Here is a 26,067-nt window from a genome sequence, read left to right on the forward strand (position 1 = left end):
ATATGTTTTATCTCTGTTAACTGAATTTACAGATCAGAAATAAGTTTCACAGAGTGCATCTGTGTAGTTTTTATTTGAAGATATTCTTTTTCCCAATGTAGGCCTCTTAGCGCTTAGCATGTCCAATTGCAGTTTCTACAGAAAGAGTGTTTCAGAACGGCTCAATCAAAAGTAAGGTTCAAATCTGTTAGTTGAATGCACGGAACAGAAAGAATTTTCACAGAATGCTACTGTGTAGTTTATATTTGAATATATTCCTTTTTCCACTATTACCCTCTTAGCGCTCCGAATGCCCACTTGCATTTTCTACAGAAAGAGTGTTCAGAACTGCGCAATCAAAAGTATGGTTTAACTCTGTTAGCTTAATGAACATATCAGAAATAAGTTTCACACAATGCTTCTGTGTAGTTTTTATTTGAAGATATTATTTTTCCCAATAGAGTCCTCTTAGCGCTCAGAATGTCCAATTGCAGTTTCTACAGAAAGAGTGTTTCAGAAAGGCTCAATCAAAAGTAAGGTTCAACTCTGTTAGTTGAATGCACAGAACAGAAAGGAGTTTCATACAATGATTCTGTGTAGTTTATATTTGAACATATTCTTTTTTCCACTATTACCCACTTAGCGCTACGAATGTCCAGTTGCATTTTCTACAGACAGAGAGTTTCAAAACTGCTCAATCAAAAGTATGGTTTAACTCTGTTAGCTGAATGCTCAGATCAGAAAGAAGTTTCACAGAATGCTTCTGTGTAGTTTATATTTGAATATATTCCTTTTTCCACTACTACGCTCTTAGCGCTCCTAATGTCCAGTTGCATTTTCAACAGAAAGAGTGTTCAGATCTGCTCAATCAAAAGTATGGTTTAACTCTGTTAGCTGAATGCACAGATCAGAAAGAAGTTTCACAGAATGATTCTGTGTAGTTTATATTTGGAGACATTCCTTTTTCCACTATTACCCTCTTAGCGCTCCGAATCTCCACTTGTATTTTCTACAGAAAGAGTGTTTCAGAACGGCTCAAACAAAACTAAGGTTCAACTCTTTTAGTTGAACAAACAGAACAGAAAGAAGTTTCACACAATTCTTCTGCGTAGTTTTTATTTGTAGACATTCTTTTTCCCAATATAGGCCTCTTAGCGCTCAGAATGTCCAATTGCAGTTTCTACAGAAAGAGTGTTTCAGAACGGCTCAATCAAAAGTAAGGTTCAACTCTGTTAGTTGAATGCACAGAACAGAAAGAAGTTTCATACAATGCTTCTGTGTAGTTTATATTTGAACATATTCTTTTTTCCACTATTACCCACTTAGTGCTACGAATGTCCAGTTGCATTTTCTACAGACAGAGTGTTTCAAAACTGCTCAATCAAAAGTATGGTTTAACTCTGTTAGCTGAATGCTCAGATCAGAAAGAAATTTCACAGAATGCTTCTGTGTAGTTTATATTTGAATATATTCCTTTTTCCACTACTACCCTCTTAGCGCTCCGAATCTCCACTTGCATTTTCTACAGAAAGGGTGTTTCAGAACGGCTCAATCAAAACAAAGGTTCAATTCTTTTAGTTGAACAAACAGAACATAAAGAAGTTTCACACAATTCTTCTGTGTAGTTTTTATTTGTAGACATTCTTTTTCCCAATATAGGCCTCTTAGCGCTCAGAATGTCCAATTGCAGTTTCTACAGAAAGAGTGTTTCAGAACGGCTCAATCAAAAGTAAGGTTCAACTCTGTTAGTTGAATGCACAGAACAGAAAGGAGTTTCATACAATGATTCTGTGTAGTTTATATTTGAACATATTCTTTTTTCCACTATTACCCACTTAGCGCTACGAATGTCCAGTTGCATTTTCTACAGACAGAGTGTTTCAAAACTGCTCAATCAAAAGTATGTTTTAACTCTGTTAGCTGAATGCTAAGATCAGAAAGAAGTTTCACAGAATGCTTCTGTGTAGTTTATATTTGAATATATTCCTTTTTCCACTACTACCCTCTTAGCGCTCCGAATCTCCACTTGCATTTTCTACAGAAAGGGTGTTTCAGAACGGCTCAATCAAAACAAAGGTTCAACTCTTTTAGTTGAACAAACAGAACAGAAAGAAGTTTCACACAATTCTTCTGTGTAGTTTTTATTTGTAGACATTCTTTTTCCCAATATAGGCCTCTTAGCGCTCAGAATGTCCAATTGCAGTTTCTACAGAAAGAGTGTTTCAGAACGGCTCAATCAAAAGTAAGATTCAACTCTGTTAGTTGAATGCACAGAACAGAAAGGAGTTTCATACAATGATTCTGTGTAGTTTATATTTGAACATATTCTTTTTTCCACTATTACCCACTTAGCGCTACGAATGTCCAGTTGCATTTTCTACAGACAGAGTGTTTCAAAACTGCTCAATCAAAAGTATGTTTTAACTCTGTTAGCTGAATGCTCAGATCAGAAAGAAGTTTCACAGAATGCTTCTGTGTAGTTTATATTTGAATATATTCCTTTTTCCACTACTACGCTCTTACTGCTCCAAATGTCCAGTTGCATTTTCAACAGAAAGAGTGTTCAGATCTGCTCAATCAAAAGTATGGTTTAACTCTGTTAGCTGAATGCACAGATCAGAAAGAAGTTTCACCGAATGATTCTGTGTAGTTTATATTTGAAGACATTCCTTTTTCCACTATTACCCTCTTAGCGCTCCGAATCTCCACTTGCATTTTCTACAAAAAGAGTGTTTCATAACTGCTCAATCAAAAATATGTTTTATCTCTGTTAACTGAATTTACAGATCAGAAATAAGTTTCACAGAGTGCATCTGTGTAGTTTTTATTTGAAGATATTCTTTTTCCCAATGTAGGCCTCTTAGCGCTTAGCATGTCCAATTGCAGTTTCTACAGAAAGAGTGTTTCAGAACGGCTCAATCAAAAGTAAGGTTCAACCCTGTTAGTTGAATGCACAGAACAGAAAGAATTTTCACAGAATGCTACTGTGTAGTTTATATTTGAATATATTCCCTTTTCCACTATTACCCTCTTAGCGCTCCGAATGTCCACTTGCATTTTCTACAGAAAGAGTGTTCAGAACTGCGCAATCAAAAGTATGGTTTAACTCTGTTAGCTTAATGAACATATCAGAAATAAGTTTCACACAATGCTTCTGTGTAGTTTTTATTTGAAGATATTATTTTTCCCAATAGAGGCCTCTTAGCGCTCAGAATGTCCAATTGCAGTTTCTACAGAAAGAGTGTTTCAGAAAGGCTCAATCAAAAGTAAGTTTCAACTCTGTTAGTTGAATGCACAGAACAGAAAGAAGTTTCATACAATGCTTCTGTGTAGTTTATATTTGAACATATTCTTTTTTCCACTATTACCTACTTAGCGCTACGAATGTCCAGTTGCATTTTCTACAGACAGAGTGTTTCAAAACTGCTCAATCAAAAGTATGGTTTAACTCTGTTAGCTGAATGCTCAGATCAGAAAGAAGTTTCACAGAATGCTTCTGTGTAGTTTATATTTGAATATATTCCTTTTTCCACTACTACTCTCTTAGCGCTCCAAATGTCCAGTTGCATTTTCTACAGAAAGAGTGTTCAGATCTGCTCAATCAAAAGTATGGTTTAACTCTGTTAGCTGAATGCACAGATCAGAAAGAAGTTTCACAGAATGATTCTGTGTAGTTTATATTTGGAGACATTCCTTTTTCCACTATTACCCTCTTAGCGCTCCGAATCTCCACTTGTATTTTCTACAGAAAGAGTGTTTCAGAACGGCTCAAACAAAACTAAGGTTCAACTCTTTTAGTTGAACAAACAGAACAGAAAGAAGTTTCACACAATTCTTCTGCGTAGTTTTTATTTGTAGACATTCTTTTTCCCAATATAGGCCTCTTAGCGCTCAGAATGTCCAATTGCAGTTTCTACAGAAAGAGTGTTTCAGAACGGCTCAATCAAAAGTAAGGTTCAACTCTGTTAGTTGAATGCACAGAACAGAAAGAAGTTTCATACAATGCTTCTGTGTAGTTTATATTTGAACATATTCTTTTTTCCACTATTACCCACTTAGTGCTACGAATGTCCAGTTGCATTTTCTACAGACAGAGTGTTTCAAAACTGCTCAATCAAAAGTATGGTTTAACTCTGTTAGCTGAATGCTCAGATCAGAAAGAAATTTCACAGAATGCTTCTGTGTAGTTTATATTTGAATATATTCCTTTTTCCACTACTACCCTCTTAGCGCTCCGAATCTCCACTTGCATTTTCTACAGAAAGGGTGTTTCAGAACGGCTCAATCAAAACAAAGGTTCAACTCTTTTAGTTGAACAAACAGAACAGAAAGAAGTTTCACACAATTCTTCTGTGTAGTTTTTATTTGTAGACATTCTTTTTCCCAATATAGGCCTCTTAGTGCTCAGAATGTCCAATTGCAATTTCTACAGAAAGAGTGTTTCAGAACGGCTCAATCAAAAGTAAGGTTCAACTCTGTTAGTTGAATGCACAGAACAGAAAGGAGTTTCATACAATGATTCTGTGTAGTTTATATTTGAACATATTCTTTTTTCCACTATTACCCACTTAGCGCTACGAATGTCCAGTTGCATTTTCTACAGACAGAGTGTTTCAAAACTGCTCAATCAAAAGTATGTTTTAACTCTGTTAGCTGAATGCTCAGATCAGAAAGAAGTTTCACAGAATGCTTCTGTGTAGTTTATATTTGTATATATTCCTTTTTCCACTACTACGCTCTTACCGCTCCAAATGTCCAGTTGCATTTTCAACAGAAAGAGTGTTCAGATCTGCTCAATCAAAAGTATGGTTTAACTCTGTTAGCTGAATGCACAGATCAGAAAGAAGTTTCACCGAATGATTCTGTGTAGTTTATATTTGAAGACATTCCTTTTTCCACTATTACCCTCTTAGCGCTCCGAATCTCCACTTGCATTTTCTACAAAAAGAGTGTTTCATAACTGCTCAATCAAAAATATGTTTTATCTCTGTTAACTGAATTTACAGATCAGAAATAAGTTTCACAGAGTGCATCTGTGTAGTTTTTATTTGAAGATATTCTTTTTCCCAATGTAGGCCTCTTAGCGCTTAGCATGTCCAATTGCAGTTTCTACAGAAAGAGTGTTTCAGAACGGCTCAATCAAAAGTAAGGTTCAACTCTGTTAGTTGAATGCACAGAACAGAAAGAATTTTCACAGAATGCTACTGTGTAGTTTATATTTGAATATATTCCCTTTTCCACTATTACCCTCTTAGCGCTCCGAATGTCCACTTGCATTTTCTACAGAAAGAGTGTTCAGAACTGCGCAATCAAAAGTATGGTTTAACTCTGTTAGCTTAATGAACATATCAGAAATAAGTTTCACACAATGCTTCTGTGTAGTTTTTATTTGAAGATATTATTTTTCCCAATAGAGGCCTCTTAGCGCTCAGAATGTCCAATTGCAGTTTCTACAGAAAGAGTGTTTCAGAAAGGCTCAATCAAAAGTAAGTTTCAACTCTGTTAGTTGAATGCACAGAACAGAAAGAAGTTTCATACAATGCTTCTGTGTAGTTTATATTTGAACATATTCTTTTTTTCACTATTACCTACTTAGCGCTACGAATGTCCAGTTGCATTTTCTACAGACAGAGTGTTTCAAAACTGCTCAATCAAAAGTATGGTTTAACTCTGTTAGCTGAATGCTCAGATCAGAAAGAAGTTTCACAGAATGCTTCTGTGTAGTTTATATTTGAATATATTCCTTTTTCCACTACTACTCTCTTAGCGCTCCAAATGTCCAGTTGCATTTTCTACAGAAAGAGTGTTCAGATCTGCTCAATCAAAAGTATGGTTTAACTCTGTTAGCTGAATGCACAGATCAGAAAGAAGTTTCACAGAATGATTCTGTGTAGTTTATATTTGGAGACATTCCTTTTTCCACTATTACCCTCTTAGCGCTCCGAATCTCCACTTGTATTTTCTACAGAAAGAGTGTTTCAGAACGGCTCAAACAAAACTAAGGTTCAACTCTTTTAGTTGAACAAACAGAACAGAAAGAAGTTTCACACAATTCTTCTGCGTAGTTTTTATTTGTAGACATTCTTTTTCCCAATATAGGCCTCTTAGCGCTCAGAATGTCCAATTGCAGTTTCTACAGAAAGAGTGTTTCAGAACGGCTCAATCAAAAGTAAGGTTCAACTCTGTTAGTTGAATGCACAGAACAGAAAGAAGTTTCATACAATGCTTCTGTGTAGTTTATATTTGAACATATTCTTTTTTCCACTATTACCCACTTAGTGCTACGAATGTCCAGTTGCATTTTCTACAGACAGAGTGTTTCAAAACTGCTCAATCAAAAGTATGGTTTAACTCTGTTAGCTGAATGCTCAGATCAGAAAGAAATTTCACAGAATGCTTCTGTGTAGTTTATATTTGAATATATTCCTTTTTCCACTACTACCCTCTTAGCGCTCCGAATCTCCACTTGCATTTTCTACAGAAAGGGTGTTTCAGAACGGCTCAATCAAAACAAAGGTTCAACTCTTTTAGTTGAACAAACAGAACAGAAAGAAGTTTCACACAATTCTTCTGTGTAGTTTTTATTTGTAGACATTCTTTTTCCCAATATAGGCCTCTTAGCGCTCAGAATGTCCAATTGCAGTTTCTACAGAAAGAGTGTTTCAGAACGGCTCAATCAAAAGTAAGGTTCAACTCTGTTAGTTGAATGCACAGAACAGAAAGGAGTTTCATACAATGATTCTGTGTAGTTTATATTTGAACATATTCTTTTTTCCACTATTACCCACTTAGTGCTACGAATGTCCAGTTGCATTTTCTACAGACAGAGTGTTTCAAAACTGCTCAATCAAAAGTATGGTTTAACTCTGTTAGCTGAATGCTCAGATCAGAAAGAAATTTCACAGAATGCTTCTGTGTAGTTTATATTTGAATATATTCCTTTTTCCACTACTACCCTCTTAGCGCTCCGAATCTCCACTTGCATTTTCTACAGAAAGGGTGTTTCAGAACGGCTCAATCAAAACAAAGGTTCAACTCTTTTAGTTGAACAAACAGAACAGAAAGAAGTTTCACACAATTCTTCTGTGTAGTTTTTATTTGTAGACATTCTTTTTCCCAATATAGGCCTCTTAGCGCTCAGAATGTCCAATTGCAGTTTCTACAGAAAGAGTGTTTCAGAACGGCTCAATCAAAAGTAAGGTTCAACTCTGTTAGTTGAATGCACAGAACAGAAAGGAGTTTCATACAATGATTCTGTGTAGTTTATATTTGAACATATTCTTTTTTCCACTATTACCCACTTAGCGCTACGAATGTCCAGTTGCATTTTCTACAGACAGAGTGTTTCAAAACTGCTCAATCAAAAGTATGTTTTAACTCTGTTAGCTGAATGCTCAGATCAGAAAGAAGTTTCACAGAATGCTTCTGTGTAGTTTATATTTGAATATATTCCTTTTTCCACTACTACGCTCTTACCGCTCCAAATGTCCAGTTGCATTTTCAACAGAAAGAGTGTTCAGATCTGCTCAATCAAAAGTATGGTTTAACTCTGTTAGCTGAATGCACAGATCAGAAAGAAGTTTCACCGAATGATTCTGTGTAGTTTATATTTGAAGACATTCCTTTTTCCACTATTACCCTCTTAGCGCTCCGAATCTCCACGTGCATTTTCTACAAAAAGAGTGTTTCATAACTGCTCAATCAAAAATATGTTTTATCTCTGTTAACTGAATTTACAGATCAGAAATAAGTTTCACAGAGTGCATCTGTGTAGTTTTTATTTGAAGATATTCTTTTTCCCAATGTAGGCCTCTTAGCGCTTAGCATGTCCAATTGCAGTTTCTACAGAAAGAGTGTTTCAGAACGGCTCAATCAAAAGTAAGGTTCAACTCTGTTAGTTGAATGCACAGAACAGAAAGAATTTTCACAGAATGCTACTGTGTAGTTTATATTTGAATATATTCCCTTTTCCACTATTACCCTCTTAGCGCTCAGAATGTCCACTTGCATTTTCTACAGAAAGAGTGTTCAGAACTGCGCAATCAAAAGTATGGTTTAACTCTGTTAGCTTAATGAACATATCAGAAATAAGTTTCACACAATGCTTCTGTGTAGTTTTTATTTGAAGATATTATTTTTCCCAATAGAGGCCTCTTAGCGCTCAGAATGTCCAATTGCAGTTTCTACAGAAAGAGTGTTTCAGAAAGGCTCAATCAAAAGTAAGTTTCAACTCTGTTAGTTGAATGCACAGAACAGAAAGAAGTTTCATACAATGCTTCTGTGTAGTTTATATTTGAACATATTCTTTTTTCCACTATTACCTACTTAGCGCTACGAATGTCCAGTTGCATTTTCTACAGACAGAGTGTTTCAAAACTGCTCAATCAAAAGTATGGTTTAACTCTGTTAGCTGAATGCTCAGATCAGAAAGAAGTTTCACAGAATGCTTCTGTGTAGTTTATATTTGAATATATTCCTTTTTCCACTACTACTCTCTTAGCGCTCCAAATGTCCAGTTGCATTTTCTACAGAAAGAGTGTTCAGATCTGCTCAATCAAAAGTATGGTTTAACTCTGTTAGCTGAATGCACAGATCAGAAAGAAGTTTCACAGAATGATTCTGTGTAGTTTATATTTGGAGACATTCCTTTTTCCACTATTACCCTCTTAGCGCTCCGAATCTCCACTTGTATTTTCTACAGAAAGAGTGTTTCAGAACGGCTCAAACAAAACTAAGGTTCAACTCTTTTAGTTGAACAAACAGAACAGAAAGAAGTTTCACACAATTCTTCTGCGTAGTTTTTATTTGTAGACATTCTTTTTCCCAATATAGGCCTCTTAGCGCTCAGAATGTCCAATTGCAGTTTCTACAGAAAGAGTGTTTCAGAACGGCTCAATCAAAAGTAAGGTTCAACTCTGTTAGTTGAATGCACAGAACAGAAAGAAGTTTCATACAATGCTTCTGTGTAGTTTATATTTGAACATATTCTTTTTTCCACTATTACCCACTTAGTGCTACGAATGTCCAGTTGCATTTTCTACAGACAGAGTGTTTCAAAACTGCTCAATCAAAAGTATGGTTTAACTCTGTTAGCTGAATGCTCAGATCAGAAAGAAATTTCACAGAATGCTTCTGTGTAGTTTATATTTGAATATATTCCTTTTTCCACTACTACCCTCTTAGCGCTCCGAATCTCCACTTGCATTTTCTACAGAAAGGGTGTTTCAGAACGGCTCAATCAAAACAAAGGTTCAACTCTTTTAGTTGAACAAACAGAACAGAAAGAAGTTTCACACAATTCTTCTGTGTAGTTTTTATTTGTAGACATTCTTTTTCCCAATATAGGCCTCTTAGCGCTCAGAATGTCCAATTGCAGTTTCTACAGAAAGAGTGTTTCAGAACGGCTCAATCAAAAGTAAGGTTCAACTCTGTTAGTTGAATGCACAGAACAGAAAGGAGTTTCATACAATGATTCTGTGTAGTTTATATTTGAACATATTCTTTTTTCCACTATTACCCACTTAGCGCTACGAATGTCCAGTTGCATTTTCTACAGACAGAGTGTTTCAAAACTGCTCAATCAAAAGTATGTTTTAACTCTGTTAGCTGAATGCTCAGATCAGAAAGAAGTTTCACAGAATGCTTCTGTGTAGTTTATATTTGAATATATTCCTTTTTCCACTACTACGCTCTTACCGCTCCAAATGTGCAGTTGCATTTTCAACAGAAAGAGTGTTCAGATCTGCTCAATCAAAAGTATGGTTTAACTCTGTTAGCTGAATGCACAGATCAGAAAGAAGTTTCACCGAATGATTCTGTGTAGTTTATATTTGAAGACATTCCTTTTTCCACTATTACCCTCTTAGCGCTCCGAATCTCCACTTGCATTTTCTACAAAAAGAGTGTTTCATAACTGCTCAATCAAAAATATGTTTTATCTCTGTTAACTGAATTTACAGATCAGAAATAAGTTTCACAGAGTGCATCTGTGTAGTTTTTATTTGAAGATATTCTTTTTCCCAATGTAGGCCTCTTAGCGCTTAGCATGTCCAATTGCAGTTTCTACAGAAAGAGTGTTTCAGAACGGCTCAATCAAAAGTAAGGTTCAACTCTGTTAGTTGAATGCACAGAACAGAAAGAATTTTCACAGAATGCTACTGTGTAGTTTATATTTGAATATATTCCCTTTTCCACTATTACCCTCTTAGCGCTCCGAATGTCCACTTGCATTTTCTACAGAAAGAGTGTTCAGAACTGCGCAATCAAAAGTATGGTTTAACTCTGTTAGCTTAATGAACATATCAGAAATAAGTTTCACACAATGCTTCTGTGTAGTTTTTATTTGAAGATATTATTTTTCCCAATAGAGGCCTCTTAGCGCTCAGAATGTCCAATTGCAGTTTCTACAGAAAGAGTGTTTCAGAAAGGCTCAATCAAAAGTAAGTTTCAACTCTGTTAGTTGAATGCACAGAACAGAAAGAAGTTTCATACAATGCTTCTGTGTAGTTTATATTTGAACATATTCTTTTTTCCACTATTACCTACTTAGCGCTACGAATGTCCAGTTGCATTTTCTACAGACAGAGTGTTTCAAAACTGCTCAATCAAAAGTATGGTTTAACTCTGTTAGCTGAATGCTCAGATCAGAAAGAAGTTTCACAGAATGCTTCTGTGTAGTTTATATTTGAATATATTCCTTTTTCCACTACTACTCTCTTAGCGCTCCAAATGTCCAGTTGCATTTTCTACAGAAAGAGTGTTCAGATCTGCTCAATCAAAAGTATGGTTTAACTCTGTTAGCTGAATGCACAGATCAGAAAGAAGTTTCACAGAATGATTCTGTGTAGTTTATATTTGGAGACATTCCTTTTTCCACTATTACCCTCTTAGCGCTCCGAATCTCCACTTGTATTTTCTACAGAAAGAGTGTTTCAGAACGGCTCAAACAAAACTAAGGTTCAACTCTTTTAGTTGAACAAACAGAACAGAAAGAAGTTTCACACAATTCTTCTGCGTAGTTTTTATTTGTAGACATTCTTTTTCCCAATATAGGCCTCTTAGCGCTCAGAATGTCCAATTGCAGTTTCTACAGAAAGAGTGTTTCAGAACGGCTCAATCAAAAGTAAGGTTCAACTCTGTTAGTTGAATGCACAGAACAGAAAGAAGTTTCATACAATGCTTCTGTGTAGTTTATATTTGAACATATTCTTTTTTCCACTATTACCCACTTAGTGCTACGAATGTCCAGTTGCATTTTCTACAGACAGAGTGTTTCAAAACTGCTCAATCAAAAGTATGGTTTAACTCTGTTAGCTGAATGCTCAGATCAGAAAGAAATTTCACAGAATGCTTCTGTGTAGTTTATATTTGAATATATTCCTTTTTCCACTACTACCCTCTTAGCGCTCCGAATCTCCACTTGCATTTTCTACAGAAAGGGTGTTTCAGAACGGCTCAATCAAAACAAAGGTTCAACTCTTTTAGTTGAACAAACAGAACAGAAAGAAGTTTCACACAATTCTTCTGTGTAGTTTTTATTTGTAGACATTCTTTTTCCCAATATAGGCCTCTTAGCGCTCAGAATGTCCAATTGCAGTTTCTACAGAAAGAGTGTTTCAGAACGGCTCAATCAAAAGTAAGGTTCAACTCTGTTAGTTGAATGCACAGAACAGAAAGGAGTTTCATACAATGATTCTGTGTAGTTTATATTTGAACATATTCTTTTTTCCACTATTACCCACTTAGCGCTACGAATGTCCAGTTGCATTTTCTACAGACAGAGTGTTTCAAAACTGCTCAATCAAAAGTATGTTTTAACTCTGTTAGCTGAATGCTCAGATCAGAAAGAAGTTTCACAGAATGCTTCTGTGTAGTTTATATTTGAATATATTCCTTTTTCCACTACTACGCTCTTACCGCTCCAAATGTCCAGTTGCATTTTCAACAGAAAGAGTGTTCAGATCTGCTCAATCAAAAGTATGGTTTAACTCTGTTAGCTGAATGCACAGATCAGAAAGAAGTTTCACCGAATGATTCTGTGTAGTTTATATTTGAAGACATTCCTTTTTCCACTATTACCCTCTTAGCGCTCCGAATCTCCACTTGCATTTTCTACAAAAAGAGTGTTTCATAACTGCTCAATCAAAAATATGTTTTATCTCTGTTAACTGAATTTACAGATCAGAAATAAGTTTCACAGAGTGCATCTGTGTAGTTTTTATTTGAAGATATTCTTTTTCCCAATGTAGGCCTCTTAGCGCTTAGCATGTCCAATTGCAGTTTCTACAGAAAGAGTGTTTCAGAACGGCTCAATCAAAAGTAAGGTTCAACTCTGTTAGTTGAATGCACAGAACAGAAAGAATTTTCACAGAATGCTACTGTGTAGTTTATATTTGAATATATTCCCTTTTCCACTATTACCCTCTTAGCGCTCCGAATGTCCACTTGCATTTTCTACAGAAAGAGTGTTCAGAACTGCGCAATCAAAAGTATGGTTTAACTCTGTTAGCTTAATGAACATATCAGAAATAAGTTTCACACAATGCTTCTGTGTAGTTTTTATTTGAAGATATTATTTTTCCCAATAGAGGCCTCTTAGCGCTCAGAATGTCCAATTGCAGTTTCTACAGAAAGAGTGTTTCAGAAAGGCTCAATCAAAAGTAAGTTTCAACTCTGTTAGTTGAATGCACAGAACAGAAAGAAGTTTCATACAATGCTTCTGTGTAGTTTATATTTGAATATATTCTTTTTTCCACTATTACCTACTTAGCGCTACGAATGTCCAGTTGCATTTTCTACAGACAGAGTGTTTCAAAACTGCTCAATCAAAAGTATGGTTTAACTCTGTTAGCTGAATGCTCAGATCAGAAAGAAGTTTCACAGAATGCTTCTGTGTAGTTTATATTTGAATATATTCCTTTTTCCACTACTACTCTCTTAGCGCTCCAAATGTCCAGTTGCATTTTCTACAGAAAGAGTGTTCAGATCTGCTCAATCAAAAGTATTTTTTAACTCTGTTAGCTGAATGCACAGATCAGAAAGAAGTTTCACAGAATGATTCTGTGTAGTTTATATTTGGAGACATTCCTTTTTCCACTATTACCCTCTTAGCGCTCCGAATCTCCACTTGTATTTTCTACAGAAAGAGTGTTTCAGAACGGCTCAAACAAAACTAAGGTTCAACTCTTTTAGTTGAACAAACAGAACAGAAAGATGTTTCACACAATTCTTCTGCGTAGTTTTTATTTGTAGACATTCTTTTTCCCAATATAGGCCTCTTAGCGCTCAGAATGTCCAATTGCAGTTTCTACAGAAAGAGTGTTTCAGAACGGCTCAATCAAAAGTAAGGTTCAACTCTGTTAGTTGAATGCACAGAACAGAAAGAAGTTTCATACAATGCTTCTGTGTAGTTTATATTTGAACATATTCTTTTTTCCACTATTACCCACTTAGTGCTACGAATGTCCAGTTGCATTTTCTACAGACAGAGTGTTTCAAAACTGCTCAATCAAAAGTATGGTTTAACTCTGTTAGCTGAATGCTCAGATCAGAAAGAAATTTCACAGAATGCTTCTGTGTAGTTTATATTTGAATATATTCCTTTTTCCACTACTACCCTCTTAGCGCTCCGAATCTCCACTTGCATTTTCTACAGAAAGGGTGTTTCAGAACGGCTCAATCAAAACAAAGGTTCAACTCTTTTAGTTGAACAAACAGAACAGAAAGAAGTTTCACACAATTCTTCTGTGTAGTTTTTATTTGTAGACATTCTTTTTCCCAATATAGGCCTCTTAGCTCTCAGAATGTCCAATTGCAGTTTCTACAGAAAGAGTGTTTCAGAACGGCTCAATCAAAAGTAAGGTTCAACTCGGTTAGTTGAATGCACAGAACAGAAAGAAGTTTCATACAATGCTTCTGTGTAGTTTATATTTGAACATATTCTTTTTTCCACTATTACCCACTTAGCGCTACGAATGTCCAGTTGCATTTTCTACAGACAGAGTGTTTCAAAACTGCTCAATCAAAAGTATGGTTTAAATCTGTTAGCTGAATGCTCAGATCAGAAAGAAATTTCACAGAATGCTTCTGTGTAGTTTATATTTGAATATATTACTTTTTCCACTAATACGCTCTTAGCGCTCCAAATGTCCAGTTGCATTTTCAACAGAAAGAGTGTTCAGATCTGCTCAATCAAAAGTATGGTTTAACTCTGTTAGCTGAATGCACAGATCAGAAAGAAGTTTCACCGAATGATTCTGTGTAGTTTATATTTGAAGACATTCCTTTTTCCACTATTACCCTCTTAGCGCTCCGAATCTCCACTTGCATTTTCTACAAAAAGAGTGTTTCATAACTGCTCAATCAAAAATACGTTTTATCTCTGTTAACTGAAATTACAGATCAGAAATAAGTTTCACAGAATGCATCTGTGTAGTTTTTATTTGAAGATATTCTTTTTCCCAATGTAGGCCTCTTAGCGCTTAGCATGTCCAATTGCAGTTTCTACAGAAAGAGTGTTTCAGAACGGCTGAATCAAAAGTAAGGTTCAACTCTGTTAGTTGAATGCACAGAACAGAAAGAATTTTCACAGAATGCTACTGTGTAGTTTATATTTGAATATATTCTTTTTTCCACTATTACCCTCTTAGCGCTCTGAATGTCCACTTGAATTTTCTACAGAAAGAGTGTTCAGAACTGCGCAATCAAAAGTATGGTTTAACTCTGTTAGCTTAATGAACATATCAGAAATAAGTTTCACACAATGCTTCTGTGTAGTTTTTATTTGAAGATATTATTTTTCCCAATAGAGGCCTCTTAGCGCTCAGAATGTCCAATTGCAGTTTCTACAGAAAGAGTGTTTCAGAAAGGCTCAATCAAAAGTAAGGTTCAACTCTGTTAGTTGAATGCACATAACAGAAAGAAGTTTCCTACAATGCTTCTGTGTAGTTTATATTTGAACATATTATTTTTTCCACTATTACCAACTTAGCGCTACGAATGTCCAGTTGCATTTTCTACAGACAGAGTGTTTCAAAACTGCTCAATCAAAAGTATGGTTTTACTCTGTTAGCTGAATGCTCAGATCAGAAAGAAGTTTCACAGAATGCTTCTGTGTAGTTTATATTTGAATATATTCCTTTTTCCACTACTACTCTCTTAGCGCTCCAAATGTCCAGTTGCATTTTCTACAGAAAGAGTGTTCAGATCTGCTCAATCAAAAGTATGGTTTAACTCTGTTAGCTGAATGCACAGATCAGAAAGAAGTTTCACAGAATGATTCTGTGTAGTTTATATTTGGAGACATTCCTTTTTCCACTATAACCCTCTTAGCGCTCCGAATCTCCACTTGCATTTTCTACATAAAGAGTGTTTCAGAACGGCTCAATCAAAACTAAGGTTCAACTCTTTTAGTTGAACAAACAGAACAGAAAGAAGTTTCACATAATTCTTCTGTGTAGTTTTTATTTGTAGACATTCTTTTTCCCAATATAGGCCTCTTAGCTCTCAGAATGTCCAATTGCAGTTTCTACAGAAAGAGTGTTTCAGAAAGGCTCAATCAAAAGTAAGGTTCAACTCTGTTAGTTGAATGCACAGAACAGAAAGAAGTTTCATACAATGCTTCTGTGTAGTTTATATTTGAACATATTCTTTTTTCCACTATTACCCACTTAGCGCTACGAATGTCCAGTTGCATTTTCTACAGACAGAGTGTTTCAAAACTGCTCAATCAAAAGTATGGTTTAACTCTGTTAGCTGAATGCTCAGATCAGAAAGAAGTTTCACAGAATGCTTCTGTGTAGTTTATATTTGAATATATTCCGTTTTCCACTACTACGCTCTTAGCGCTCCAAATGTCCAGTAGCATTTTCTACAGAAAGAGTGTTCAGATCTGCTCAATCAAAAGTATGGTTTAACTCTGTTAGCTGAATGCACAGATCAGAAAGAAGTTTCACCGAATGATTCTGTGTAGTTTATATTTGAAGACATTCCTTTTTCCACTATTACCCTCTTAGCGCTCCGAATCTCCACTTGCATTTTCTACAGAAAGAGTGTTTCAGAACGGCTCAATCAAAACTAAGGTTCAACTCTTTTAGTTGAACAAACAGAACAGAAAGAAGTTTCACACAATTCTTCTGTGTAGTTTTTATTTGTAGACATTCTTTTTCCCAATATAGGCCTCTTAACGCTCAGAATGTCCAATTGCAGTTTCTACAGAAAGAGTGTTTCAGAACGGCTCAATCAAAAGTAAGGTTCAACTGTGTTAGTTGAATGCACAGAACAGAAAGAATTTTCACAGAATGCTACTGTGTAGTTTATATTTGAATATATTCCTTTTTCCACTATTACCCTCTTAGCGCTCCGAATGTCCACTTGCATTTTCTACAGAAAGAGTGTTCAGAACTGCGCAATCAAAAGTATGGTTTAACTCTGTTAGCTTAATGAACATATCAGAAATAAGTTTCACACAATGCTTCTGTGTAGTTTTTATTTGAAGATATTATTTTTCCCAATAGAGGCCTCTTAGCGCTCAGAATGTCCAATTGCAGTTTCTACAGAAAGAGTGTTTCAGAAAGGCTCAATCAAAAGTAAGGTTCAACTCTGTTAGTTGAATGCACAGAACAGAAAGAAGTTTCATACAATGCTTCTGTGTAGTTTATATTTGAACATATTCTTTTTTCCACTATTACCCACTTAGCGCTACGAATGTCCAGTTGCATTTTCTACAGACAGAGTGTTTCAAAACTGCTCAATCAAAAGTATGGTTTAACTCTGTTAGCTGAATGCTCAGATCAGAAAGAAGTTTCACAGAATGCTTCTGTGTAGTTTATATTTGAATATATTCCTTTTTCCACTACTACTCTCGTAGCGCTCCAAATGTCCAGTTGCATTTTCTACAGAAAGAGTGTTCAGATCTGCTCAATCAAAAGTATGGTTTAACTCTGTTAGCTGAATGCACAGATCAGAAAGAAGTTTCACAGAATGATTCTGTGTAGTTTATATTTGGAGACATTCCTTTTTCCACTATTACCCTCTTAGCGCTCCGAATCTCCACTTGCATTTTATACAGAAAGATTGTTTCAGAACGGCTCAATCAAAACTAAGGTTCAACTCTTTTAGTTGAACAAACAGAACAGAAAGAAGTTTCACACAATTCTTCTGTGTAGTTTTTATTTGTAGACATTCTTTTTCCCCATATAGGCCTCTTAGCGTTCAGAATGTCCAATTGCAGTTTCTACAGAAAGAGTGTTTCAGAACGGCTCAATCAAAAGTAAGGTTCAACTCTGTTAGTTGAATGCACAGAACAGAAAGAAGTTTCATACAATGCTTCCCTGTAGTTTATATTTGAACATATTCTTTTTTCCACTATTACCCACTTAGCGCTACGAATGTCCAGTTGCATTTTCTACAGACAGAGTGTTTCAAAATTGCTCAATCAAAAGTATGGTTTAACTCTGTTAGCTGAATGCTCAGATCAGAAAGAAGTTTCACAGAATGCTTCTGTGTAGTTTATATTTGAATATATTCCGTTTTCCACTACTACGCTCTTAGCGCTCCAAATGTCCAGTAGCATTTTCTACAGAAAGAGTGTTCAGATCTGCTCAATCAAAAGTATGGTTTAACTCTGTTAGCTGAATGCACAGATCAGAAAGAAGTTTCACCGAATGATTCTGTGTAGTTTATATTTGAAGACATTCCTTTTTCCACTATTACCCTCTTAGCGCTCCGAATCTCCACTTGCATTTTCTACAGAAAGAGTGTTTCAGAACGGCTCAATCAAAACTAAGGTTCAACTCTTTTAGTTGAACAAACAGAACAGAAAGAAGTTTCACACAATTCTTCTGTGTAGTTTTTATTTGTAGACATTCTTTTTCCCAATATAGGCCTCTTAACGCTCAGAATGTCCAATTGCAGTTTCTACAGAAAGAGTGTTTCAGAACGGCTCAATCAAAAGTAAGGTTCAACTCTGTTAGTTGAATGCACAGAACAGAAAGAATTTTCACAGAATGCTACTGTGTAGTTTATATTTGAATATATTCCTTTTTCCACTATTACCCTCTTAGCGCTCCGAATGTCCACTTGCATTTTCTACAGAAAGAGTGTTCAGAACTGCGCAATCAAAAGTATGGTTTAACTCTGTTAGCTTAATGAACATATCAGAAATAAGTTTCACACAATGCTTCTGTGTAGTTTTTATTTGAAGATATTATTTTTCCCAATAGAGGCCTCTTAGCGCTCAGAATGTCCAATTGCAGTTTCTACAGAAAGAGTGTTTCAGAAAGGCTCAATCAAAAGTAAGGTTCAACTCTGTTAGTTGAATGCACAGAACAGAAAGAAGTTTCAAACAATGCTTCTGTGTAGTTTATATTTGAACATATTCTTTTTTCCACTATTACCCACTTAGCGCTACGAATGTCCAGTTGCATTTTCTACAGACAGAGTGTTTCAAAACTGCTCAATCAAAAGTATGGTTTAACTCTGTTAGCTGAATGCTCAGATCAGAAAGAAGTTTCACAGAATGCTTCTGTGTAGTTTATATTTGAATATATTCCTTTTTCCACTACTACTCTCGTAGCGCTCCAAATGTCCAGTTGCATTTTCTACAGAAAGAGTGTTCAGATCTGCTCAATCAAAAGTATGGTTTAACTCTGTTAGCTGAATGCACAGATCAGAAAGAAGTTTCACAGAATGATTCTGTGTAGTTTATATTTGGAGACATTCCTTTTTCCACTATTACCCTCTTAGCGCTCCGAATCTCCACTTGCATTTTATACAGAAAGAGTGTTTCAGAACGGCTCAATCAAAAGTAAGGTTCAACTCTTTTAGTTGAACAAACAGAACAGAAAGAAGTTTCACACAATTCTTCTGTGTAGTTTTTATTTGTAGACATTCTTTTTCCCCATATAGGCCTCTTAGCGTTCAGAATGTCCAATTGCAGTTTCTACAGAAAGAGTGTTTCAGAACGGCTCAATCAAAAGTAAGGTTCAACTCTGTTAGTTGAATGCACAGAACAGAAAGAAGTTTCATACAATGCTTCCCTGTAGTTTATATTTGAACATATTCTTTTTTCCACTATTACCCACTTAGCGCTACGAATGTCCAGTTGCATTTTCTACAGACAGAGTGTTTCAAAATTGCTCAATCAAAAGTATGGTTTAACTCTGTTAGCTGAATGCTCAGATCAGAAAGAAGTTTCACAGAATGCTTCTGTGTAGTTTATATTTGAATATATTCCTTTTTCCACTACTATGCTCTTAGCGCTCCAAATGTCCAGTTGCATTTTCTACAGAAAGAGTGTTCAGATCTGCTCAATCAAAAGTATGGTTTAACTCTGTTAGCTGAATGCACAGATCAGAAAGAAGTTTCACCGAATGATTCTGTGTAGTTTATATTTGAAGACATTCCTTTTTCCACTATTACCCTCTTAGCGCTCCGAATCTCCACTTGCATTTTCTACAGAAAGAGTGTTTCAGAACGGCTCAATCAAAACTAAGGTTCAACTCTTTTAGTTGAACAAACAGAACAGAAAGAAGTTTCACACAATTCTTCTGTGTAGTTTTTATTTGTAGACATTCTTTTTCCCAATATAGGCCTCTTAACGCTCAGAATGTCCAATTGCAGTTTCTACAGAAAGAGTGTTTCAGAACGGCTCAATCAAAAGTAAGGTTCAACTCTGTTAGTTGAATGCACAGAACAGAAAGAATTTTCACAGAATGCTACTGTGTAGTTTTTATTTGAATATATTCCTGTTTCCACTATTACCCTCTTAGCGCTCCGAATGTCCACTTGCATTTTCTACAGAAAGAGTGTTCAGAACTGCGCAATCAAAAGTATGGTTTAACTCTGTTAGCTGAATGCACAGATCAGAAAGAAGTTTCACCGAATGATTCTGTGTAGTTTATATTTGAAGACATTCCTTTTTCCACTATTACCCTCTTAGCGCTCCGAATCTCCACTTGCATTTTCTACAAAAAGAGTGTTTCATAACTGCTCAATGAAAAATATGTTTTATCTCTGTTAACTGAATTTACAGATCAGAAATAAGTTGCACAGAATGCATCTGTGTAGTTTTTATTTGAAGATATTCTTTTTCCCAATGTAGGCCTCTTAGCGCTTAGCATGTCCAATTGCAGTTTCTACAGAAAGAGTGTTTCAGAACGGCTCAATCAAAAGTAAGGTTCAACTCTGTTAGTTGAATGCACAGAACAGAAAGAATTTTCACAGAATGCTACTGTGTAGTTTATATTTGAATATATCCCTTTTTCCACTATTACCCTCTTAGCGCTCCGAATGTCCACTTGCATTTTCTACAGAAAGAGTGTTCAGAACTGCGCAATCAAAAGTATGGTTTAACACTGTTAGCTTAATGAACATATCAGAAATAAGTTTCACACAATGCTTCTGTGTAGTTTTTATTTGAAGATATTATTTTTCCCAATATAGGCCTCTTAGCGCTCAGAATGTCCAATTGCCGATTCTACAGAAAGAGTGTTTCAGAAAGGCTCAATCAAAAGTAAGGTTCAACTCTGTTAGTTGAATGCACAGAACAGAAAGAAGTTTCATACAATGCTTCTGTGTAGTTTATATTTGAACATATTCTTTTTTCCACTATTACCCACTTAGCGCTACGAATGTCCAGTTGCATTTTCTACAGACACAGTGTTTCAAAACTGCTCAATCAAAAGTATGGTTTAACTCTGTTAGCTGAATGCTCAGATCAGAAAGAAGTTTCACAGAATGCTTCTGTGTAGTTTATAATTGAATATATTCCTTTTTCCACTACTACGCTCTTAGCGCTCCAAATGTCCAGTTGCATTTTCTACAGAAAGAGTGTTCAGATCTGCTCAATCAAAAGTATGGTTTAACTCTGTTAGCTGAATGCACAGATCAGAAAGAAGTTTCACCGAATGATTCTGTGTAGTTTATATTTGAAGACATTCCTTTTTCCACTATTACCCTCTTAGCGCTCCGAATCTCCACTTGCATTTTCTACAAAAAGAGTGTTTCATAACTGCTCAATCAAAAATATGTTTTATCTCTGTTAACTGAAATTACAGATCAGAAATAAATTTCACAGAATGCATCTGTGTAGTTTTTATTTGAAGATATTCTTTTTCCCAATGTAGGCCTCTTAGCGCTTAGCATGTCCAATTGCAGTTTCTACAGAAAGAGTGTTTCAGAACGGCTCAATCAAAAGTAAGGTTCAACTCTGTTAGCTTAATGAACATATCAGAAATAAGTTTCACACAAAGCTTCTGTGTAGTTTTTATTTGAAGATATTATTTTTCCCAATATAGGCCTCTTAGCGCTCAGAATGTCCAATTGCAGATTCTACAGAAAGAGTGTTTCAGAAAGGCTCAATCAAAAGTAAGGTTCAACTCTGTTAGTTGAATGCACAGAACAGAAAGAAGTTTCATACAATGCTTCTGTGTAGTTTATATTTGAACATATTCTTTTTTCCACTATTACCCACTTAGCGCTACAAATGTCCAGTTGCATTTTCTACAGACAGAGTGTTTCAAAACTGCTCAATCAAAAGTATGGTTTAACTCTGTTAGCTGAATGCTCAGATCAGAAAGAAGTTTCACAGAATGCTTCTGTGTAGTTTATATTTGAATATATTCCTTTTTCCACTACTACGCTCTTAGCGCTCCAAATGTCCAGTTGCATTTTCTACAGAAAGAGTGTTCAGATCTGCTCAATCAAAAGTATGATTTAACTCTGTTAGCTGAATGCACAGATCAGAAAGAAGTTTCACCGAATGATTCTGTGTAGTTTATATTTGAAGACATTCCTTTTTCCACTATTACCCCCTTAGCGCTCCGAATCTCCACTTGCATTTTCTACAAAAAGAGTGTTTCATAACTGCTCAATCAAAAATATGTTTTATCTCTGTTAACTGAAATTACAGATCAGAAATAAATTTCACAGAATGCATCTGTGTAGTTTTTATTTGAAGATATTCTTTTTCCCAATGTAGGCCTCTTAGCGCTTAGCTTGTCCAATTGCAGTTTCTACAGAAAGAGTGTTTCAGAACGGCTCAATCAAAAGTAAGGTTCAACGCTGTTAGTTGAATGCACAGAACAGAAAGAATTTTCACAGAATGCTACTGTGTAGTTTATATTTGAATATATTCCTTTTTCCACTATTACCCTCTTAGCGCTCCGAATGTCCACTTGCATTTTCTACAGAAAGAGTGTTCAGAACTGCGCAATCAAAAGTATGGTTTAACTCTGTTAGCTTAATGAACATATCAGAAATAAGTTTCACACAATGCTTCTGTGTAGTTTTTATTTGAAGATATTATTTTTCCCAATATAGGCCTCTTAGCGCTCAGAATGTCCAATTGCAGTTTCTACAGAAAGAGTGTTTCACAAAGGCTCAATCAAAAGTAAGGTTCAACTCTGTTAGTTGAATGCACAGAACAGAAAGAACTTTCATACAATGCTTCTGTGTAGTTTATATTTGAACATATTCTTTTTTCCACTATTACCCACTTAGCGCTACGAATGTCCAGTTGCATTTCCTACAGACAGAGTGTTTCAAAACTGCTCAATCAAAAGTATGGTTTAACTCTGTTAGCTGAATGCTCAGATCAGAAAGAAGTTTCACAGAATGCTTCTGTGTAGTTTATATTTGAATATATTCCTTTTTCCACTACTACTATCTTAGCGCTCCAAATGTCCAGTTGCATTTTCTACAGAAAGAGTGTTCAGATGTGCTCAATCAAAAGTATGGTTTAACTCTGTTAGCTGAATGCACAGATCAGAAAGAAGTTTCACAGAATGATTCTGTGTAGTTTATATTTGGAGACATTCCTTTTTCCACTATTACCCTCTTAGCGCTCCGAATCTCCACTTGCATTTTCTACAGAAAGAGTGTTTCAGAACGGCTCAATCAAAACTAAGGTTCAACTCTTTTAGTTGAACAAACAGAACAGAAAGAAGTTTCACACAATTCTTCTGTGTAGTTTTTATTTGTAGACATTCTTTTTCCCAATATAGGCCTCTTAGCTCTCAGAATGTCCAATTGCAGTTTCTACAGAAAGAGTGTTTCAGAACGGCTCAATCAAAAGTAAGGTTCAACTCGGTTAGTTGAATGCACAGAACAGAAAGAAGTTTCATACAATGCTTCTGTGTAGTTTATATTTGAACATATTCTTTTTTCCACTATTACCCACTTAGCGCTACGAATGTCCAGTTGCATTTTCTACAGACAGAGTGTTTCAAAACTGCTCAATCAAAAGTATGGTTTAACTCTGTTAGCTGAATGCTCAGATCAGAACGAAGTTTCACAGAATGCTTCTGTGTAGTTTATATTTGAATATATTCCTTTTTCCACTAATACGCTCTTAGCGCTCCAAATGTCCAGTTGCATTTTCAACAGAAAGAGTGTTCAGATCTGCTCAATCAAAAGTATGGTGTAATTCTGTTAGCTGAATGCACAGATCAGAAAGAAGTTTCACCGAATGATTCTGTGTAGTTTATATTTGAAGACATTCCTTTTTCCACTATTACCCCCTTAGCGCTCCGAATCTCCACTTGCATTTTCTACAAAAAGAGTGTTTTATAACTGCTCAATCAAAAATATGTTTTATCTCTGTTAACTGAATTTACAGAACAGAAATAAGTTTCACAGAATGCATCTGTGTAGTTTTTATTTGAAGATATTCTTTTTCCCAATGTAGGCCTCTTAGCGCTTAGCATGTCCAATTGCAGTTTCTACAGAAAGAGTGTTTCAGAACGGCTCAATCAAAAGTAAGGTTCAACTCTGTTAGTTGAATGCACAGAACAGAAAGAATTTTCACAGAATGCTACTGTGTAGTTTATATTTGAATATATTCCTTTTTCCACTATTACCCTCTTAGCGCTCCGAATGTCCACTTGCATTTTCTACAGAAAGAGTGTTCAGAACTGCGCAATCAAAAGTATGGTTTAACTCTGTTAGCTTAATGAACATATCAGAAATAAGTTTCACACAATGCTTCTGTGTAGTTTTTATTTGAAGATATTATTTTTCCCAATAGAGGCCTCTTAGCGCTCAGAATGTCCAATTGCAGTTTCTACAGAAAGAGTGTTTCAGAAAGGCTCAATCAAAAGTAAGGTTCAACTCTGTTAGTTGAATGCACAGAACAGAAAGAAGTTTCATACAATGCTTCTGTGTAGTTTATGTTTGAACATATTCTTTTTTCCACTATTACCCACTTAGCGCTACGAATGTCCAGTTGCATTTTCTACAGACAGAGTGTTTCAAAACTGCTCAATCAAAAGTATGGTTTAACTCTGTTAGCTGAATGCTCAGATCAGAAAGAAGTTTCACAGAATGCTTCTGTGTAGTTTATATTTGAATATATTCCTTTTTCCACTACTACTCTCTTAGCGCTCCAACTGTCCAGTTGCATTTTCTACAGAAAGAGTGTTCAGATCTGCTCAATCAAAAGTATGGTTTAACTCTGTTAGCTGAATGCACAGATCAGAAAGAAGTTTCACAGAATGATTCTGTGTAGTTTATATTTGGAGACATTCCTTTTTACACTATAACCCTCTTAGCGCTCCGAATCTCCACTTGCATTTTCTACATAAAGAGTGTTTCAGAACGGCTCAATCAAAACTAAGGTTCAACTCTTTTAGTTGAACAAACAGAACAGAAAGAAGTTTCACACAATTCTTCTGTGTAGTTTTTATTTGTAGACATTCTTTTTCCCAATATAGGCCTCTTAGCTCTCAGAATGTCCAATTGCAGTTTCTACAGAAAGAGTGTTTCAGAACGGCTCAATCAAAAGTAAGGTTCAACTCTGTTAGTTGAATGCACAGAACAGAAAGAAGTTTCATACAATGCTTCTGTGTAGTTTATATTTGAACATATTCTTTTTTCCACTATTACCCAATTAGCGCTACGAATGTCCAGTTGCATTTTCTACAGACAGAGTGTTTCAAACCTGCTCAATCAAAAGTATGGTTTAACTCTGTTAGCTGAATGCTCAGATCAGAAAGAAGTTTCACAGAATGCTTCTGTGTAGTTTATATTTGAATATATTCCGTTTTCCACTACTACGCTCTTAGTGCTCCAAATGTCCAGTTGCATTTTCTACAGAAAGAGTGTTCAGATCTGCTCAATCAAAAGTATGGTTTAACTCTGTTAGCTGAATGCACAGATCAGAAAGAAGTTTCACCGAATGATTCTGTGTAGTTTATATTTGAAGACATTCCTTTTTCCACTATTACCCTCTTAGCGCTCCGAATCTCCACTTGCATTTTCTACAGAAAGAGTGATTCAGAACGGCTCAATCAAAACTAAGGTTCAACTCTTTTAGTTGAACAAACAGAACAGAAAGAAGTTTCACACAATTCTTCTGTGTAGTTTTTATCTGTAGACATTCTTTTTCCCAATAGAGGCCTCTTAGCGCTCAGAATGTCCAATTGCAGTTTCTACAGAAAGAGTGTTTCAGAAAGGCTCAATCAAAAGTAAGGTTCAACTCTGTTAGTTGAATGCACAGAACAGAAAGAAGTTTCATACAATGCTTCTGTGTAGTTTATGTTTGAACATATTCTTTTTTCCACTATTACCCACTTAGCGCTACGAATGTCCAGTTGCATTTTCTACAGACAGAGTGTTTCAAAACTGCTCAATCAAAAGTATGGTTTAACTCTGTTAGCTGAATGCTCAGATCAGAAAGAAGTTTCACAGAATGCTTCTGTGTAGTTTATATTTGAATATATTCCTTTTTCCACTACTACTCTCTTAGCGCTCCAAATGTCCAGTTGCATTTTCTACAGAAAGAGTGTTCAGATCTGCTCAATCAAAAGTATGGTTTAACTCTGTTAGCTGAATGCACAGATCAGAAAGAAGTTTCACAGAATGATTCTGTGTAGTTTATATTTGGAGACATTCCTTTTTACACTATAACCCTCTTAGCGCTCCGAATCTCCACTTGCATTTTCTACATAAAGAGTGTTTCAGAACGGCTCAATCAAAACTAAGGTTCAACTCTTTTAGTTGAACAAACAGAACAGAAAGAAGTTTCACACAATTCTTCTGTGTAGTTTTTATTTGTAGACATTCTTTTTCCCAATATAGGCCTCTTAGCTC

This window comes from Symphalangus syndactylus, chromosome 24 (genome assembly GCF_028878055.3).
Source record: "Symphalangus syndactylus isolate Jambi chromosome 24, NHGRI_mSymSyn1-v2.1_pri, whole genome shotgun sequence".
NCBI lineage: Eukaryota > Metazoa > Chordata > Mammalia > Primates > Hylobatidae > Symphalangus > Symphalangus syndactylus.